The sequence below is a fragment of the Trichechus manatus genome, unplaced genomic scaffold (assembly GCF_000243295.1).
Source record: "Trichechus manatus latirostris isolate Lorelei unplaced genomic scaffold, TriManLat1.0 scaffold00011, whole genome shotgun sequence".
In the NCBI taxonomy this organism is placed as follows: domain Eukaryota; kingdom Metazoa; phylum Chordata; class Mammalia; order Sirenia; family Trichechidae; genus Trichechus; species Trichechus manatus.
The window spans coordinates 19,322,245-19,332,295 of NW_004443947.1; positions in this window are offsets into that span (position 1 = coordinate 19,322,245).

The following is a 10,051-nucleotide window of genomic DNA, read 5'->3' on the forward strand; positions in this document are numbered from 1 at the left end:
ACAAAAAGTAAAATATATGGTTTAAGTGATGGTGATAAATACTATGGCGAAAGATAAAAGAGTGACAGGGAATAGAGATTGCTGGCCAGAGAGGAGGTGAGGGGTTGACCTCATTACTTACCACAGATCTCTAGGGGGATAGAGGCAGGGCAAGAGATGACCTGGATATTCCGGCTTCTAGTGGTGACTGGTTTGAACAAGAAAAAGGGAATACTTAAATTAGTCCTGGGAAATTTCAAGGCAGATCATTTGAGTGATCCTCTAGAAGGGATAGTAGCGTATAGAATTATCTGGGCACTCCTTTACTCCTGCGAATGGCAATGTGGAAACAAAGGAAGGGGTGGTCTTATCTGGAGGAAATGGAAAGTCGGAGCTCTCTGTTGGTGTGCTGATGGAGGTAAGGAGCTCAGTGCAACTGTCTCCTTTTATAGATAAGGAATCAAAGACCAAAGAAGGTAAAATAATCTTCTCACCCTCTCACACTGAGCTAGTTACAAAATTTGGACCAACACCCAAGTTTCTTAATTCCTAAACCAAAACGGTTTCATTTACACCAAATTGCCTCCTCTCGTTGATGATGGTGAAATGCAATTGAGGTGACTGCCAATTGCGAATACTCAGATAAAAGGAAATTTCTAAGACAAATGTTTACTCTCTACATAAATGATCAATGAGATCAGACTTTGGTTCATTTATTTTGCTTGAGTTTCTATGTTTTCAACATGAATTATTGAGAACATACTGTTCTACTGTGGCACATACACCTGAGAAGCCAACCTGTGGGTCTCAACTAGTGGACTTAGCCAGTTTGACTTTTACTTCCTAGACTTCATATTCCATTTAGATGAGCTTATTGGTATTTAAGATCAGCTTCTCCATATGCCTTAGGTTTCCTCCATTCTTATATAATGGCCACTTGGCTAGAAATTATCTGATTCTACTGCTAAATAAAAATTACCTAATTATGATGTAGGTGAGATTAAAAAATAAAGAAACATATATTGTGCACCTATTCTGTGGTTGAAAGTATTAGTTGTACTCACACATGACACCTCTTTGATCTCTAACACAGTTATTTTACCTATAGTGAGCAGTGAATTAATACATGTTGTATGAATTAACCAATTTTCTATAACATGTCCTTGGTCTGAAGACGATTATGTGCATTCCCCAAACCACTCCATTTTATTAGTTCCATAGTTCTTTTAACAAAATGAGTTCCCAAGAGAAAAGAATGTGTACTTATCACACGTCCATAAGTATATTCTATTTTAACATCAGTAAAAGAAAAAAAAAAGAAAACTTTGGAATGCATGAAGTAAAAAGGAAAAGAGAGAGAAATGCATGAGAAAGCTTGGGGAATTGAATTTTTTATTTAGATAAGGATGAAGCTGAAAAACATCAACATCTACTTTCCTGATTTTGAAAGTGCTGTTAGTAAAATTTATTTAATATTTTATAGTGGGCCTTTTTATAAGATTGGGTTGTTTATTCTGAACATCATCTTCTATTGAATAGGATATAGACATGATAGATGCAGAGACATACTTATAGAATAGTTTAAAACTCAGAAAAACATATCAGGAAAGGTGCTGCTCTGTAAATTGTGCATATGTATGTTTTGTTATTCATAACATATTTATGTCATATCGTGCCGTATTTTGTTATTCATGCCAATATGCCAAGCCCATACTGTCTTTGTCTCCCCCCTGAAAGTAGACTGATGAAAATCAACTTTCTGTCAAATTTGCAATCTAGTTAGTTTTCTGTGACTCAAGTTTTACTGATATTGAATAGGTGTCTACTAAGATATATTTAGAAACCTAATTATCCTTTATTTAGATGTACCTTACACACTTATTCCTGTAATCCAAGAAGGAGAAAATAAATATTTTATTTATTACACAAAGTCACAGGCATAATTAATATCATAGGTGAATATATCAGCATTCAGAAGTCTCCAAAAATCTTTAAGAAAAATATTGAGCATTTCTTCCCTTACCCACATCCACACTCAAATCAACGTTAAAAAACAAAACAAAACAAAAAAACAACCAAGCATATAATACTAGGTGGAGGATGTTTGGGTTGACAGAAATCCATAGTTACAAAGTATGAGCGTATAGATGACCACGAGCTCAGCTGACAGTGTGAAAAGACTCTTAAAACTCCAAATAAAACCTTAGGATGAATAAACAGAGCAAGAGAGAGGATTGTTCCATTTTGCTTCATCCTAGTCAAACTGCCTCGGCACCCAGCACCTAAGTCTCTTTAAACACTCTTTAAGAACATTGCTCAATCAAACTGCTAACAAAATGGGTTATATTATAATGAAGAATAAAGTATTTTCTAGGGGGAGAAGCTTTTAGAGGCTAAGAACAGCTCTTGAAATCCTTGCTGTGTGTAAGAGAGATTAGATCCTTTCTATATATTACTAAAACAAATAATGGAATAGAATAAGAAATTCAACTTAATCTAAGAATTTTGTATTTTGCTGTTCTTGTTGTTGCGTGCCATCGAGTTGATTCCAACTCATAGCAACCCTATGTGAAAGAATAGAACTGCCTCATAGGGTTTCCAAGGAGTGGCTGGTGGATTTGACCTGCTGACCTTTTGGTTAGCTGCCTGAGCTCTTAACCACTACGCCACCAACGTTTCTTGCTATTCCTAGGATGAAACAATTTGCTGTACAAATAAATGAGCTCTATGACATTGAACAGACAGACTGTTAAAAATATTTTAGAGAATATTCAGCACTATCTCAACTAGCGCCCCAAGGCCTTTATAGACCTCTTCCCAGGGATTGGTTCCACCACCTATGCTCTGAAGAACATATTCCTGAGTGGCCCCATTCCTTTGCAATAACAGAACATACTATTAGTCCAAATGTTTTACCATGTTTTGGTAGATTAGGTGATTGGCTGAACCTCGGCTTAATTAATTAAAAAGGCATGATGCAAGGACCCCGGGCTAGACTACCAAACCAATAGTAATGCCAAAGACACTGGAGTCTGATGATAGATTTTAGATGCTAATTAGAAACAGGGGTCATGGTATATCCACTTCTAGACAGTTATCTAAGCCTATAACTTAAACAAATAAAAAGCATTTTGTACAAGCCTCTTAACATGCTGCTGATCGAACATCGCTTTCTTCATTTTTAACACTACCTCTGATTGCTGTACCCAGCCATTATGAAAATTGAATGTTACTGTAAGTGTACTTCATCCCAAACTTCCTAATTTTCATAATTTTATTATGGCCAATTATATACTACTGGTTGCACTTGACAGTAAAGTACAAGGATGACACTAATCAGAGCATTACTTTTTGAGTGGAAACAAGAAAGAAATGAGTGTAATGTTAGGCACAGCACACATTTGGGAACAGAGGGTCATTTCACATTCCTAACAGATGCTGCTATTTCTGAATTTCTTAATGCAAGTGAACAGTCGTTTGAAAACTGTTGCTAGGTTGAGATAGAAAAGAGGCACTAAAATAAACCTGCATGTTTTTCAGGAGAGTTATATTTGGTCGTGGAAAAGTAGGAGGCTTTTCATCTATTGGTTTACATATCAATACAGCTGCAGCATCACAGCATCAATATATACGTAGTCATGAGCCTTCAATATGTTGAATAAGCAGCCCACAAAAAATAATAAACAATGAAAAGATTAATGAAATTAAAACCAAGGCAATCCAGAGAAATGGAAATTGAAAACATATTTGCAGAGACATGCTGGGAGAAGCATTTCTAAAAATGGAGATCTGGAAATTACTTCCTTTGGGAAAAGTACTTAGCACCTTTTGCAAAGTACAAATAATTCTCCAACTTTTTAATCATAAGAATTCTGTCTTTTCGCTGACAAGTAAAAGTGTGGACTATTTCTAATCCCTAAGTAAAGCAGAATGCATTTAATGAGTCTCATTCCTATGTGTGATTTTTCTTTTCCGTCTTCTGAGATAAACTGAAACTTTAGGTGTTAATAGATCACCAAATCTTCCTAGCAGGGAATGAAGTGCTGTTCCAAGTTATTCAGTAAATAATCAGTTTCTGTATTTTTTATTTATTTATTTTGCCAGATAAAAATGACCATACCCAGAAGTGACATCATGGACATAGTGATATTCACATGAAAAGTGGGATTAATGGCATAAGGGAAAGTAAACGTCTTTGCTCTCACTGGGCTGGACACAAGTCTTAACTTTTTATCCTTGCAGGTTATCCAAAAGTGTAAACTCAGTCAGTCATTAGCTTTTGTTTTCATGTAAGAATGACATGATACGGTAGACAGTAATCACAGTGCAAATATTTTACTGACTCTGCAATGTAGAGGTGGAGTCTACCTGCCCATCCTTTGAATCTGGGCTGGTCTAGTGACTTGCTTTGCCCAATAGAATGTGCCAAAGTGACATTGTGGAGTTACCAGAGCCTAAGCTTCATGTGGAGGCATCCATTTTTACCCTCTTTAAATGCTACGCTGCTGAGATCACCAAAAAGTTGGTCTAGAATACTGGAAGATGAGAGGCATGTGGAGGAGAGTCGAGTTGCTCTGATTATCGTCCAGCTTTAATTCGAGAGAAGTCATTGATGTCATCTTGGATCTTCCAGCCCAGCCTATTCTCCAGTTGTATGCAACTGCATGTGTGAACACAGGCAAAATCAACAACTTCCAAACTATTTTCCAAACTAACTACACCATTTTACATTCCCATCAGCAATGCCAGAAAGTTTCCTTTGTTTTGCATACTTGCCACCGTTTGGTATTGTTAATATTATTTTTATTTTAGCCATTTTAGTAGGTGTGTAGTGGCATCTAATCATAGTTTTAATTTGTACTACCCTAATGGCTAATGGGAGCCCTCGTGGCGCAGTGGTTAAGAGCTATGGCTGCTAACCAAAGGGTTGGCAGTACAAGTCGACCAGCCACTCCTTGGAAATCCTGTGGGGCAGTTCTGCTCTGTCCTCTAGGGCCACCGTGAGTTGGAATGGGCTCCACAGCAATGGGTTTGGTTTACGGCTGGGCAAGTGGTTTGGTTTACGGCTAATGAGGAGCCCTGGTGGCGCAGCGATTAAAGAGCTTGGCTGCTAACCAAAAGGTTGACAGTTCGAACCTACTAGTGGCTCCATGGGAAAAAGGTGTGACAGTCTGCTTCCATAAAGATTTACAGCCTTGGAAACCCAATGGGGCAGTTCTACTCTGTCCTATAGGGTCACGATGAGTCGGTATCGACTTGACATCAGTGGATTTGGTTTTGGAAGTGCTAATGTTGCTGAACATATTTTCATGTGTCTATTTTCTTTGGTAATGTATCTATTCAAGAGTATTACCATTTCTTAAAAAAAAAAAAAAAAATCACATGAGAAAACTATTGTAAATATACCAAGGAGAAAATTGTTAGTATAGAATAACTAACCTCCAAGATGACCCCCAAGGATCCCGCCCCCTGATAGTCACACTTTTGTATGGTAGGATATGCTATGCCATTTCCAATAAAAGGTTATAAAAAAAGATTGTAGCTACTATTTTGGACCTCTTTTGGTCAAGGATTAGCAACTTTTTCTGTAAAGGGGCATATATTACACATTTTGTTATTTGTGGGTTAAATAATGGTCTCTGTTGCATATTCTCATTTTTTTAAACAACTCTTTAAAAATGTAAAAATTAGCCTTAGCTTTCGTGGTATACAAAAACAGGCCGCAGACTGGATTTTGCCTTTGAGCCAAAATCTGCTGACTCCTGATCTTGACTGTTCCATGTGCACTTGGAAGAAATGTGCATTCTGTTCTTGTTAGTTGGAATGTTCTTTATATATCAGCTAAATCTAATTGGTTCATAGGTTAGTTCCATTCCTCTGTATTCTTGCTGATGTTATGTCTACTATGAGAGAGGAAGGATCCCTGGTGGTGCAGTGGTCAAGCACTCAGCTGCTAAGCGAAAGGTCTGTGGTTCAAACCCACCAGCCGCTCCTGGGAGAAAGATGTGGCAGTCAGCTCCCATAAAGATAATAGCCTTGGAAACACTATGGCGCAGTTCTAATCTGTCCTATAGAGTCTCTATATGAGTTGGAATTGACTCGGTGGCAATGGGTTTGGTTTTGGTTTACTGAGAGAGGAATGTTGAAGTCTTCTACTATATTTGTGAATTTTTCTATTTCTGTTTTCAGTCAGTTTTTGGTGAAATCACCCTTGTATCATTATGTAAAAAAAAAAAAACAAAAGAAAACCATTGCCATCAAGTCCATTCTGACTCATAGCAACCCCATAGGACAAAGTAGAACTGTCCCATAGGGTTTCCAACGAGCGGCTGGCGGATTCAAACTGCAGACCTTTTGGTTAGCAGCCGTGTTCCTAACCACTGCACCAACAGGGATTCTGTATCATTATGTAAGGTCCCTTTTTATTCCTGGTAATTTTCTTTGAAGTCTACTTTGTCTCATATTAAAATAGACATTCCATATTTCTTTTGATTAGTGTTTGCATGATATAATTCTTCCATTCTTTTACCTTTAATCTACTCACATCATTGCATTTGAAATTAGATTCTTGTAGATAGCATATGGAGCCCTGGTGATGCAGTGGTTAAGAGTTCAGCTGCTAATCAAAAGGTTGGCAGTTGGAATCCACCAGCTGCTCCTTGGAAACACTAAGGGGCAATTCTACTCTGTCCTATAAGATTGCTATGTGTTGGAATTGACTTGAAGGCAATGTTTGTTTGTTTTTGAGACAGCATTTGAATAGATCCTTTTTTCTTTATAATCCATCTCTGTTTTTTATTGTGAATTGACATTTTGGATTTAAAGTAATTATTGATATGTTAGAATTTAGGTCTAAGAGTTTATTTTTCTTACTTTGGTACCTCTTCCATGTCTTGTTTATGGGTTATTTTAAACATTATTTAGCATTCTATTTTGATGCATCTTTTTGTGTTTTTTACAATATCTCTTTCTCTATTTTTAAGTAGTTGTTCAAGAGATTACAATATAGATAAGTTCACAATTTATTTAGGGAATAAATATTTTAACACTTCAGATGGAATGTATAAATCACCATATAGGTCCTTTTATACACCTTTATCATATACTTTTCTTGTATATTACATCTATATACATTGAAACCACCATCAAGCAGTTGTATAATTTTTGTTTCAACCATCAAATATATTTTAAAAATCTCAGGAGAAAAATAATCTATTTTCACAAATATTTAAGATTTTTGTTGTTTTTTTCTTCATTTCTGATGATGTACCAAGTTTGTTTGTTTTTTTCTTTCTTCTTTCTTCCCTTTCCCCTTTTTCTATCTCTTTTTCTTCCCCTTCTTCTTCTTCTCCTCTCTCACTCTCTCTCTCTCTCCCGTTTTCCTGCTATTGTTTCTCTTATATCTGAAGACCTTCCTTTAGCAATTCTTCTAGAGCAGGTTGACTAGAAACAGAGTATCGTAGTTTTCTTTCATCTGGGACATCTTCATTTGCAAATGATTTTTTTCTAATATAGAATTTTTTATTGCTATTTCTTTCAGCACTTTAAAAATGTCATTCATTGTTCTTTTTCCAACCTCTAAGGTTGATGATGAGAAATCGTCTCTTTCAAATTGCTATTTTCTTTTATGTAATACACCCTTTTTCTCTAGCTGTTTTTGTCATTTTTTCTTTATCTTTGGTTATGTGCAATTTGATTATGAAGTTGCTGGACGTGGATGTCTTTGGGTTTATCCTGTTTAGAATTGTCAGTGCTTTTATGAATCTATAGGTTGATGTCTTTTGCCACCAGAGGAAGTTTTTAACAATTATTTGTTTAAATATATATAGACATAATCATACTCTCTCCTATCCTTCCAGGACTTTAATAGCACAAAAAGTTAGTTCTCTTGTTATTGTCCAATGGGTTCTTGAAACACTGTTCATTTCTTGTTTTCATTTTTTATCTGTTGTCCAGGTTGGATAATTAATATTCCTCTATCTTCCAATCCATCTGCTCTGCAAGAGAAAGACCTGGTGTTCTGCTCCCAAAAATATCACAACCTAGAAGACCCTATGGGGCAGTTTTACTCTATCACATGGGGTTGTTATGAGTCAAAAATTGTCTTGATGCCACCTAACAACAACAACTTCTAATCCACTGATTCTTTTGATTGCCATCTCCATTGAGCTTCTGAGGCATACAGTGAGATTTTTATTTGTTATTGTAGTTTTTGTTTCTAAAATATACATTTGTCATTTTCTTTATAGCTTCAGTTTTCTCATATTTTCTATTTTTTGTTTCAAGAGTGTTCACATTTGATTGCTGGAGCATTTTTATAATAACAGCTTTAAAATCTTTGTCAAATAATTACAATATTTGTATCATATCATCATTGGCGTCTCTTGATTATCTTTTTTTTGTTGTGAGAGAAGATTTTTCCAGCTCTTTTTATGCCCGGTAAATTTAGATTGTGTTCTGAGATTTTGGAATACTAATTTAGGAGACTGAGTCTTGTTTAAGTTCCATGGAGAATGTTGATATATTTGTTTTAGCAGGCGGTAGATACGTTTAGGTTCAAACCACAATTTCCAACCTGTGGTTTTCAAAGCTTTTCCAGTGTTATTTGGCTCTATCTTGCACAGACATCAACCACTGGCCAGTTTGGGACCTGGATGTTGGTCAATCTGTTAGTTCAGTTCTCACAATCTTTAGTATGCTAAATAGGATCAGATCCACATACGTGCAGCTCAGGGTGAGCCTAAGAGTTAAAAAAAATGTGTTTATTGAGTTGTTTTCCTGAACTCCTGCCTCACTGCAGCCTCCCCAATAATTTCTGGTTCTCTGGGGGCTCTTATTTTTGATCTTATGGCCAGAAATCTGAGGTTCTATTTACCTTATTTGTCCATGCATGCCCTCAACTAATCCCATGTCTAGGGACAAACAGCAGGATATTGGAGAGAATAAGAGCAACAAGGGTAGGAACCATTATCTTGGAGCCATAGCTCTACTGATCCAAGAGGAAAATTCCCCTCCATCAGAGTTTTGGCTTCTGTGGGCTCCTGTTGCCTCTTGTTGTCTATGGCTACCCCTACCAAGACAGAATTGCTTGAGGGCTTTGTCATGGGAGAACAGAGAAAAGGAAAACAAAAGAAAAAAAGAAACAAGAGGTGTGTTTCCATAATCTTTTTGGATGTTACAAGTTCTTTTCCAATGGTGGAATCAGAGCTAGAAGATTTCACCTAGAGCTTTTTCTCTCTGTGAGCTGGTGCCAACCACTTCTGATGCATTAATTCAGGTCAGGGGTTACTAAAGCAGGGGAAAAAAAGTGATCTTCTTCCCCCAATCTCCCTGTTGCTTTTTAATTTCAAAGTCCTCAAATAGCTGTTCCATGCATTCTGTCAAAGTTTTATAGCTGTATTTAGTGAAGAAACAGGGTGGAGTATGCTTATTCCATCTTACCTAGAGCCAGGACAGGGAACCCTTAATAAGAAATATTTATGGAGTCAATTTCATGTGATAGGTCCTATGATAAGTTATTTATGAAGATAACCTCTTTATCTCTGACAACAAGCCATCGAGTTTGGTTCAGTTTTACAGATGAAAAAACTTAGTATTTGAGAGGTTAAATAACTTACAGTCGCTCTGGTTCTTAAGTTTTTGTGCTCAAAGACTTTAGGCCTATTGAGATGTAGAGCCTAAAGACTTTTCCCTGAAAGAACCTCAGCTGGGGCAATGACTGAAATTGGAAACATAATTCTGGATATAGAGAAATTTGCGTGAAAGTTTTGAGTTGCAAAATTGGAAGAACTTTACATAAGTAATGCTGAAGACCAATTTGCCTCTTTCATTATTTTATTTGACTCCAGTCCTGCTGCCAAAGTCTTTCCAAGGTCAAAACTAAATTTTCCTTTCAGTGACAAAATGTGTTTGAAGGCTTCTTCAAGCTGTACAAGTCTGATGGCAAATATCTGCAGCAAGGATTTTGTTGCTAAAGAGAACATATAGATGTAGAAAAGCAAAGAACAGACTTCTCTGATAACCCTCTGGCTTTGCCCAATGATAGTTTACCTTTTTGTAATAGCTATAAATT